This window comes from Ahaetulla prasina, chromosome 4 (assembly GCF_028640845.1).
Source record: "Ahaetulla prasina isolate Xishuangbanna chromosome 4, ASM2864084v1, whole genome shotgun sequence".
NCBI classification, from domain to species: domain Eukaryota; kingdom Metazoa; phylum Chordata; class Lepidosauria; order Squamata; family Colubridae; genus Ahaetulla; species Ahaetulla prasina.
Genome location: NC_080542.1, coordinates 51,015,760 through 51,027,716, shown reverse-complemented (window position 1 = coordinate 51,027,716; position 11,957 = coordinate 51,015,760).

The following is an 11,957-nucleotide window of genomic DNA, read 5'->3' as shown; positions in this document are numbered from 1 at the left end:
ACAGAATTTGTGGTGGGTGGGGGGGGTGTTTGGGGATTGTTATATGTGTTGGGCCTGGTCTTTGGGTGTTATGTGAATTTTGATGTATTGGTATACTGTGTATATATGTACAATGACAATAAAATTATACTTGTACTTAAGCTTCATGAAATGATTTTTTAGGGCAGGCACAATATCCTCCCATCTACAAGTGTGCCAAATTCCTCTATCTCAGCATGCTGGCTGGGAACTCTGGATGTTGAAGCCCACCCATTTCAAACAAGTTGAGATTCAGAAACATTGTTCTAAAGGACACCATAGCCTCCTTCCCCCCCCCCCCGATAATTCTCACTTAACGACTAGTCACTTAATGACCATTCAAAGTTACAACAGACTCCAAAAAAGTTAGTTATGACCCAACCTTGATGTTGCAACAGCCACACAGACTCCCACAGTCATGTGATTGCATTTTAGGCAGTAGGCAACAGGTTTGCATTTATATCAGTTGCAGCATCCTGTTGTCATGCGACCTTGATTTGTCACTTTTTTTTTTGCCAATTTCTGATATTTTTTGCCAGTTTTAGACAAAAAATGTCCACTCTGGAGAATGGATTTACTTAATCACCACAAGATTTACTTAACATCCACATGATTTTCTTAATAACCATGGTACTAGCTTTATGATCATGATTAAAAATGGTGGTGAAATTAAAATTAAATTAAAAAATGATGGTGAAATTAAAAATGGTGGTAAAATTAAGTCAGGTGACTAAGTCAGGGGTTGGACTAGAAGACCTCCAAGGTCCCTTCCAACTCTGTTGTTATGTTATGTTATGTTATGTTATGTTATGTTATGTTATGTTATGTTATGTTATGTTATGTTATGTTATGTTATGTTATGTTATGTTATGTCATGTTATGTTATGACCCACTTAATGGCTGCAAAGATTGATGACCAAAACTCCAGACTCAGATGTGGTTCTTGTGAGGACTTCCTAAATTAAGTGTACCTGGGAGAAAAGGGGTTTTTATACCTTTTATTTTCAGTCTCAAATTTTGAAGCCATTACAGCCAGTGATGGGTTTCAAATTTTTTTACTACCGGTTCTGTGGGTGTGGCTTGATGGGCGCGGCAGGGGAAGGATACTGCAAAATCCCCATTTCCTCCTGATCAACTGGGACTTGGGAGGCAGAGAATAGATGGGGACAGAGCCAGTCAGAATTTTTACTACCGGTTCTCCAAACTACTCAAAATTTCCACTACCGGTTCTCCAGAACTGGTCAGAACCTGCTGAAACCCACCTCTGATTACAGCCAGATTTATTGTCACAGCAGTTAAAATGAAGCAGCAATTAACATAAGTTAATTAATTAATTAATTAATTAATTTGTTTTGTTTTGTTTTGTTTTGTTTTGGGGGGGGGTTGTTTGTTTTTTCCTTGGAGCTGTTTGATTTCTCTGAAATTTGTTGAAATTTAAAGAGCCTTAGTGGAACTTACATTGCTCTGATTTCCAACAAAAACACCATAGTTAGTGTTTACACAGCCCATTTTAAATAGATACAATATCTTCATTTTTATGGTTAATCAAATCTCTATGAAAACTGTGCCTTGGAATCTGTCAAATTGGCTTGTAGGCCAGCAGCAGTACCAACTTTATTTTTTATTAAACCTTCCAGGTGGCATTAACTCCTTTCCACAAGAAATGCCTCTCCTGAAGAGCACATTCAGGCTGGGAATTCCGTAGGTGGTGCCATCACATCTGGAATGGGCCAGAGTAACACATCCTATTCTATCTTTCCCCGCCATCACTCAAATACCTATTGTATGATGTCTCATCTGTTTAGATTATAGAGGTGGCAATAAAGAGATCTCCAGATAAACAGTGTAACATGGTTCAAATAGCAAGGGGAGAATATCTATGACTTAATTCAACAGAATAGTGTAATGGGTTGAGTAAAAGCTGAGTGCTGTTACAATTTGCTACGTGTTAAGCAACTGAGTTTTATCTTTCTAGGAATAGCCTTGAAAGGAATTTATTCTGCAACATTACTAAAATTAAATGGCATTAATGCTTTAATGCGATAACTGTTATTGATGAGTAACTTCTTATGCTTACCAACTGTCCATACTGAGCTCCATACTTTGACACAGGATAGGCAATTGTAATCTGTTCAAGATACATTAAGAAAATATGTGGTTATTGCATGATTTGATACTTAAAAGGGATCACTGCTATATGTATCTGATAGAAATGTACACTATATTTGGGGTGATTCAGGCAGATTCATCAGCTATCCAACTGAAGCAATATTATTCCAAAGCAGTCCAGCTCAGACCAGAAGGTCTCAAATGTTGATCACTGAATTCAAGACATTTTTTCCCCACATATCTTTCCTCTCAAGAAAACCCCAGAAAATGGAGGAGGAGGAGGAGGAGGAAGAAATCTGGACTGGGAGAATACCAACAGCCCTTCACTTACAAGCATTTATTTAATGAGCATTCAAAATTGCAACAGCACTGAAAGAAGTGACTTATGACCAGTCCCTCCATTTAATGACCATTTGCAGCATCTTCACAATCATGTGATTGAAATTTGGGTAGTTGCCAACTGGCATGTTTTTATGTTAATTGCAAAATCCTGGGGTCACGTGATCATCTCAAATCGCTGGTTTCCAACAAGCAAAGTTAATAGCAATAGCACTTTGACTTCTACACCGCTTCACAGTGCTTTATAGTCCTCTCTAAGCGGTTTACAGAGTCAGCATATATTGCCCCCAACAATCTGGGTCCTCATTTTACCCACCTTGGAAGGATGGACAGCTGAATCAAACTGGAGCCTGGTGAGATTTGAACTGCCAAACTGCAGGCAACTGGCAGTCATGTGGGAAACTGGATTCGCTTAATGACAACATGATTCACTTAGCAACTGCAGTGATTAGCTTTACAACTGTGGCAAAAAAGGCGGTAAAATCAGATGCGACACACTTAACTGTATGGCTTAACAACCAGTAGTGGGTTTCACTTATCTTTGCTACTGGTTTGCTCACGTGTGCGTGCATATGCTTCACTATCGCGCCACTTCTGCACATGTGCAGAAGTTTCTGTGCATGTGCAGAGCGTATTTGATGATGTCTGGGTGGGTGGGCAGAGCCTCCCACCGCCACTGCTACCAGTTCACCCAAACCAGGGTGACCGGTAGCAACCCACCACTGTCAGCAACAGAAATTCTAGTGGTTGTAAATTGAAGACTACCTGTATAACATTAGGTCTTGTTTCAAAAAAGCTAAATATTACCTCTGTATGTTACCTATTTAATCTCTGCTCTACTGCACTTTTTAGGACTGGGATGCCAGCTGAATATTTATTTATTTATTTATTTATTTATCAAACTTATATACCGCACCATCTCCCGTAGGACTCAGGGCGGTTCACAGGCATATTAAAAACAATATAAAAACAATATAATAAATAAACATTAAAACCCAGTTAAAACTAAATATTATCATAGCCTGATCACTAAAACAGTAAAAACCAGTAAAACCCCCATTAAAATTTAGCTAAAACATTTTGTTCTTAGGCTAGTCCCGCACGCTGAAATAATAGAGTCTTCAGTTCACGTCTGAAGGTCCGGAGGTCGGGGAGTTGTCGTAATCCCGGAGGAAGCTCGTTCCACAGGGCTGGTGCCGCCACAGAGAAGGCCCTCCCCCTGGGGGTCGCCAACCTACATTGTTTGGTCGACGGCACCCTGAGGAGGCCCACTCTGTGGGAGCGCACAGGTCGTTGTAATACAACAGTCATTATCTTGTATCCCTTATTTGAAATTTTCCTCTTTATTGTTTAGGAACATATCCATAATGGATGCTATTTTAATATAAATTACTAAAATATGTATGAAAGAAGAAAATGAGGTGCCCTTTTGTCTTCTTAGCTAGGACTTTCACTAACTAGTGCGCTTTTTATTCATAACAAAACCTTAGCAGCAAAAGGTCAACTGAAGTGGAAAGGCTACTTCTACATGAAACATAATCATGATTACTCTGCTTAGAGGAGTAAATTTTTCCTACAGATTTCTTACAATTTTGCTAATAAAAACGCCTTCTTTAAAAGACAGATTTGTGGTGTGCACAAATGTATAAATTAGTACCCAAATTTGGTACTCTTTAATTTCTCCATAAAAGATGACTGATTCTACTCATTGCATTCAGACGAAGAAGAAAAAAGTCTGTTCACTGTCAGTCAGCAAATAACATTATTTAGTGGCATTAACCAAGTCTGCCCCTCTCACCATGTTTTAAAAATATATATTTCTCAAGAAGCTTCTTATTACTTCAAAGTCTGAGTAAGTTAGGTCAACATGTTTTCCTTCACCATTAAGGCATTTAAACCAGACATCTTTAGTACTCCAAATACAAGGAATCTTCTTTCTTGATGATTTGTGTTGCCAAGACCTTCCCTTTAGCTCAATCCCAGCCAACCTTTCTCTGAAATAGAGTGGCTTTCATGCTGCCTGTAATTGTCCCTTGGTTTATCTTATGAATGATTGTAAATCAGGATTCTGACATTGTGAGTTGTGACATTGGGGTGAGGGATGAGGTCTAAACCAAACATGAAAGGGTTTGGTTGAAATATTTTTAGGCAATCTGTACATGGCTCCAACCAGGGGTGAAATGTAAAATTTGTTACTACCGGTTCTGTGGGCATGGCTTGGTGGGGGGAGGTTGTAATGTGACTGGATGGGCGTGGCCAACTTGTTTGTGGGTTTTTTACTTTTAAAAGCTTTTTTTTCTACAACCTCTTCAGCTGAAGAACTTGTAAAAAATGCTTTTAAAAGCCTCTGATGATCAGGCAACTCAGCTGGGATCTCCAGAGGAGCCTTTTAAAAGCATTTTTTAAACAATCTCTTCAGCCAAAGAGGTTGTAGAAAAAAATGCTTTTAAAGGGTTCTGACGATCCAGCTGAGTTGCCTGATTGTCGGAACCCTTTAAAAGCATTTTTTCTACAACCTCTATAACTTCAGCTGAAGAGGTTGTAAAAAAAATGTTTTTAAAGGGTTCTGATGATCCCAGCTGAGCCACACAATCATCAGAGGTTTTTTTCTTAACTTTTAAAAGCATTTTTTCGGCCGAATAAAAAATGCTTTTAAAAGTAAAAAAAAAAAAAACCCTGATGATCGCACAGCTCAGGTGGGCATGGGGGGAGAGGGATTTTTGCTACTGGTTCTCTGAACCACCCACCGCCATCACTACCTGATTGGGTGATCTGGTTCGAACCGGGAGCATTTCACCCCTGGCTCCAACTATGCTTCATCCTCTGATGGGGAAAAAATTGTATAAAAAATGCTCTCTTTCCAGAAAGAAAAAGAACTAGGGTGAAAAATCATTGTTCAGGAGAGGGGGCCTATCTTATGAAAGACTTGCAATAGGCAAGTTGTTCCTGCTGAGTGAGAGCATTGTAGTTAGGGAGGCAAAAGGAAAGAGCTGCAACGACTCTGGCTGGAGTTTCTGCCAAAACCACTGAAGGACACAGTGGGGGATTCTGGCTTTTTTTCCATTTTTTGCTTCCAGCAGTAAAAAGCTTGGAAGTTGACAAGACTTAGCATACATTAATATGTCTTCCTTGGAAACTGACTTTCCTTCAGAAAGACAGTCTGTATCCTTCCAATTATGCTATGCACCCAAACCTAGTATACATAATCCTGTCTATGGCTGCTTTAGTTAGAGTTTCACAGTATCTGGAGTGCCCATTATAGACTGAAGTGTAATAATTTGAAACACCATGAATTCATAATTTTATTTCATGGAGAGGAATTGCATTCATTTAATAGTGCCTCAGAGATTAGAGTGCCTCAAGATTTGAGAATCCCTATTGTGAATTACGGTCAGGTTAATATTTTAGTTTTCTGCTGTCACAAATAGTGTTAGGTTGTAATTGTCACAAGAACCTCTAAGGAGACGTAGCACCACCTACACTGAGACTGTTATTTCACCACTGATTCCTGGCTGTACATTGCAAATCACCACCAAAACTATTTTCCTTTTGAAATACTGAAGCTCTGGAAAACTTATAATTAGGGATTTTTTAGCAAGTCTTGAGTAAATCTGGCTCTTGGTTCCTGATCGAATGAAGAATTCTGGCAGTTGAGGTCCATACATTTTATTTATTTATTTTGTCACAACAGAATATATAAGCATGAGCATGAAACAACTATATAACATATAAGCATATATATGATTATAAGTATGTAATAACTACATTAACTGGATATAATGAAAGAAAACAAGAGGACAGGAACGTTAGGCACGTTTGTGCTCTTATGCACGCCCCTTACATCTTAAAGTTGCCAAAGTTGAGAAACACTGCACTAGAATATCCTGGTGAGATATTTTAATTTTACAAAATTATTAAGCCTTTGGAAGTTTGCTCCTCCTCCTCTCCTCACTCAGATTCTGGGGGGAAATTAAAAGTGGACTGAATGTTGGCTTTTGTTCTGAAGACCAAAGGTAGATTTGACTTATGGTTTTCTCAGCATTTTGAGACAAACAAAAGCCAAGAGTTACTTGGAAAAATTGGGAGTCACACTAGTGGAGGCATGGATATGCTGACTGTGTAAGAGAAGAAACTGCTTATACATTGCTATCGGACTGGCATTTAAAATCCAGCCTCCAGACTCAAAAATCATCAGGAAATAAAAAGTAGTTTTGTGTTGCATTCAGAACGAAATGAAAGGATTCTCTTGGCAACTGAAATTAATTCACTATCAACAATCAAGAAAAGGTGAGGATGGTTGCAGTTGTGATCTACATTGAGAAGGAGAAGCATTTGCTTATAGGCTGTATATTTGTCATTCTCCACTTCTTGCACTTCTCTTTGCAATTTACTTTGCATGGGAATTGGGAAGACATGGGATAGGGACAATTAATGAATAGCTGCTGTCTGGTTCTAGAGCTTTTGATGAAGAAGAATATACAGTCCACTATTTCCAGATAAATTTGCTGCATGTTTCAAACCCAAGGAATCCAATACTGATTGCGCTACTTGATTCAGGAACATTGGCAAATACTCACAGATAAAAACATGAAAATCCCAAGCAGGAGGAAATACACGAATCTGAAATTCATTATGCTGAATACCTGCCAGGAGAAAAACAAAGAAACATTTAAACCACAAAGTATCTCCTTTTTAATTTCCCAGTTCAGTTCAGTTCAGTTCAATTTTATTATACCCTTTAGCCAGGCAAGTAAAACAGATAAAGGGGGAGAGGAATGAAAATAGGTAAACAACAACAACAAATATAGACCATAGACCTGCTAATATTAAATAACAAATTTTTTCAACATTATAGGTTGCATAAAACTTTTTCAGCAAACAGAAAACAGAATAGAATAGAATAGAATTTTTTTATTGGCCAAGTGTGATTGGACACACAAGGAATTTGTCTTTGGTGTATATGCCCTCTGTGTACATAAAAGAAAAGATGTTCATCAAGAATCATAAGGTACAACACTTAATTATAGTCATAGGGTACAAATCAACATAGGAGCTGTCTGATTGTCCAGAAATTACTGATGGAAGAAAAATAAGATTTAAAGCTAATGTTGCATGAAACCTGCAGTATAAAAGAATGTATGCTATTGATTCTACCTCTTGTGAACCACAGGAAAGACCACGAGCCATTGGGAGTCTAAAATATCTACAAAACTATGCAGAAGGAACAGTATTACTGTGAGTCCTGGTCAGAGCTGAAATCCAACAGGTTCTGGAGAACCGGTAGCAGAAATTTTGAGTAATTCGGAGAACCGGCCCCAGTGGAAGCTGGCCCCAGAGTGGGGTGGGAATGGAAATTTTGTAATATCCTTCCCTGGAGTGGGGTGGGAATGGGGATTCTGCAGTATCCTTCCCCTGCCATGCCCACCAAGCCACCAAGTAAAAAAAAATTGGATTTCACCACTGGTCCTGGTAAAACAAAACAACAGAAACTCAGAGAAATCAGGGAGTAGTCAGGTAAATGTAAATGTAGGGAGCCATCATTTTCAACTAATTGTTTTTGGTAATGCTATATACAGTCCTTTCAACTTATACGTTATCACTGGAGATAGTAAATATTTGCTGGATAGGTATCAGGCACTTTATAACCAGGACTCTTTCTGGGAAGATACAGTTGAAGCTGGGCAAGAGGTGATGCAAGTACTTGCCGATAACTAAAAATCGTGATGGTGGATGTAGATCAGCTTTGAAAGCAAACCATAACAAAAACATATGGATGTCACAGGGACCAAGTAGTCAGCCAGCTGCTGAAAAATGGGGAAAAAAGTAAAAAGGTGTAAAAAAAAGTAAAACGTAAAAAACAGCCATCTGAACAAAGGAATAAGAGGAAGGGCGATTAAATACTCCTTTTGTAGTATTTGAGCTGGAGGAAGCTATAAAGACTATGAAAATGAATAAAGCAGCAAGTGTTGATGATATAAGAGCAGAACCAATAAAGCAATTTTGTCCCCATACTCTGGATTGGCTTCTACAATTGATGAACAACTGTATAGTTTAAGATCTCAAAATTGTGGAGGCAGCCTAGAGTTGCACCCTTACTAAAACCTGGCAAAGATCCAGACGATCTGAAAAATTACCGACCAATATAACAGAATGTAACAGAATCATCAGTGCTTGGAACACTTTACCTGACTCTGTGGTCTCTTCCCATAATCCTAAAAGCTTTATCCTAAAAATTTCTACTATTGACCTCACCCCATTCCTAAGAGGACCATAAGGGGCGTGCATAAGCGCACAAACGTGCCTACCGTTCCTGTCCTATTGTTTTTCTTTTCTTCTTTCTATATATATGCTTATACCTCCTTATATTTACCCATATATGTTTATATACTATATAATCTTTTGTATGATTCCTACATATATTGTTGTGACAAAATAAATAAAATAAAATAAAATAAAAAATATCACTCCTCTGCCATCTCTGAAAGACACTAAAATGGATACTTCTCAACTGTATCTCTAAATTTATTGATTGAAAAATCATAAGAGAGCAAGCATGTTTTAGACTAGGGAGGTCAGAAAAACATAGTATATGTAACTTACTTAAAAGTTTAATTAATTTAATTTAATTAATTTAATTAATTTCAACAAGCATTTCTGTAATGTATCATTACATTATTTTCCCTGAATTGAGCAGGAAAGCACTTTAAACTTTCCTTTTCATTATTCAATCAGTAGAATAAAGACATGCCCTAAGGAAACTTTGGTTTGATTTTTATCAATATTTGGAAACAAACATTAATCAGATCATAGTACTGGACACTCTCAATTTCTTAAACTCTTAAGATATGGCATTCTACTTCCCAGATAGCAGCCCAATAGTAAAAAGGATAGAATGGGAATAATTTGTCTCGCTCCATAATGATGTTCATGCTACACAATTACTTTCTAACAAGCGAGCATATACACAGATATTCATGACAATCATTTCAAAAATATTTCTTACATTTCACCCAATGTTATATGAATATTACAACAGCATAGGAAGTAAAAAAAAAGTGGGTTTTTTTCTCCCCCTTTGCTTTAAAATTCAAAAATTATGTTTCCTCTACTACTTCAACTTTAGATATACATTTGATTAAACTTGTTTACAATGTGGTTTGGCCATTAGTAGGGGCTAGCCAAATCATTTGATTTTGAAGCTCCTGGAATTTGAGAATCGGCATTTTTATCCTGTGGCTTTCCTTCCTCTATGAAAAGAGATCTCTCTAATACAACTGATAGGGTCTTGCCACTAAAGATGTATATTTTTTGAGACCAGATATGTTTTTTGAATTGTAGCCTGTACATTTCCTCCATAGGAAAGAATTCAAACTTGCACACTACAATGCAGACTCATCCTGCCTTTAGAAAACTTTGATTATGAAGTTCAGGCACAAAGAGATGACCACCAAGCTATTATAAACACCAAGCTCCCTTCAAATCCAGCTTTATCTCATTCAACTAAAAGGTACTATAAAGACCAGCCTATGCTTACCAGATGCATCTTTGCCATAGTTCCTTAACAAAGGTGGAGTTCTTTTCCCTAAGATTATCCTAAAGAAGGTCCATGTGATGATCTTGCCAAAGCTCTGGATTCAGGTAGTTATGGAAAGTATTACTTTTTGACAGAGAAAGAGACCCAGCCCAGCCAGGATGAATGCAGGGTTTGATGTTCTTAATAACATCAAAATAGCCTCTTTGTCTTTAACCACAGTATTTCTCATGAAAGAAAACATATAATTATCTCTGTGTTTATTGAACACATTCCTCCTTTTGCAGGTCAGGTTTGAACTGTAACACTGCTATGTCTTTTCAAAAAGTTTCTCAGTGGTTCATTTGGCTACAAAGACTGTGAGCAGCTGTCTTTCTGATTCCCTGTTAATGGGAGTCTGGCTTTTAATAAACTGATGCAGCTATAAGGATTCTTATTCCATGTTCCAACTAGCAATCTACATACCAATCTTTTTTTTTTCCACCAGACTTTTATTTCCCACCTTTAGTAAACAATCAGTATCCTGTAGCTATTCTTCGTGCTACTTTCTCATAGGCTATTAGTTTGTTTAACTCTTTAGGATCTTACTTGCTATTTTTCTTCTCTTCAACCTTGGGGTCCTGCACTGTACACTCTAATAGTTCTCTTCCTTCTTAATGCCCTGTTTTAAGCCCTCAGGTCATAGTTCTTAGGCTGGATTTTAGAATAGAATAGAATAGAATAGAATAGAATAGAATAGAATAGAATAGAATAGAATAGAATAGAATAGAATAGAATAGATTTTTTTATTGGCCAAGTGTGATTGGACACACAAGGAATTTGTCTTGGTGCATATGCTCTCAGCGTACATAAAAGAAAAGATACCTTCATCAAGGTACAACACTTTCAACACTTAATGATAGTCATAGGGTACAAATTTAACATCCCCAAGTGGAACCTACAAAGTATGGTAACAGAGTATGGTGTTTTTCTTCATGAAAGTCTTCTGCTGTACTTCTAGAAGTGCTCTAGATGAGTCATTTCCCCGCCCCCATCTCTTCCTACTTCTCCCTTTCTCCCATAGTAGCCACTGAAACAACCTAATATTTTCAGTCTTCACTCTAGCTTTCTCTCCCCACCTTAGAATATAATACATTAACTAATTTGATTTATAATTTATAGATTTTAATAAAATTTATAAGTTTATGAATCTTATGGTTTATATAAATCTCAGCTACCCTAAGCCTACTGATACTAAAGACCAGAATCTTTAATTGGCACCACTTATTTCACCAGCCAGGAAAGGCTAAGAAAACTGACAAGGAAAGGCATCGCATTTCTTTTCCTTTTGCTGCTATCACTTTGTTCATAGGCATTCTCTTCTTTGCTCGGTTGTCAGAGCTCCTTTTCTTAAACTGAGGGTGAGAGTTCACTTTTCGGTGACTGGTACATTAACTTTCTGGTTGCTGAGTCAGAGAGAGGAAAGCCACACCTGCAACTTTAGGGGAGTGGTTTGAAGTGGTATCAGATTAAGGCAGTCTTCTCCCCTCCTTTTTTTCTGTTCTGATTAAACTCTCCTTAATCCTGGAGACTATCTGTGAAATGCAGTTCCTGTTTTTTTCTCAGGTTGTTATTTAGTTTTCTTTTCCACCATTGCAAGAAGTCTGACTTAAAGTAGGGCTGCAGACATTAAGGCTGTAATTGCCATGTGGAAAACCTGCACTCCTGCTGCGGGTAGACTTGTGCCTCTCCTTCAGTGCTTCGTGTGTGTCTGGACAAGTGGCGGAGAGTGACGTGATTCTCTCGCACACAGGGCCAGCACTGATTCATGCCGGGAGGCTTTCCAGCCATGCTGAAGCAGATCCTGTCCGACATGTATGTGGATCCAGAGCTCCTGGCTGAGCTCAACGAAGAGCAAAAGCAGATATTGTTCTTCAAGATGAGGCAGGAACAGGTCAGAAGGTGGAAAGAAAGAGAAGCA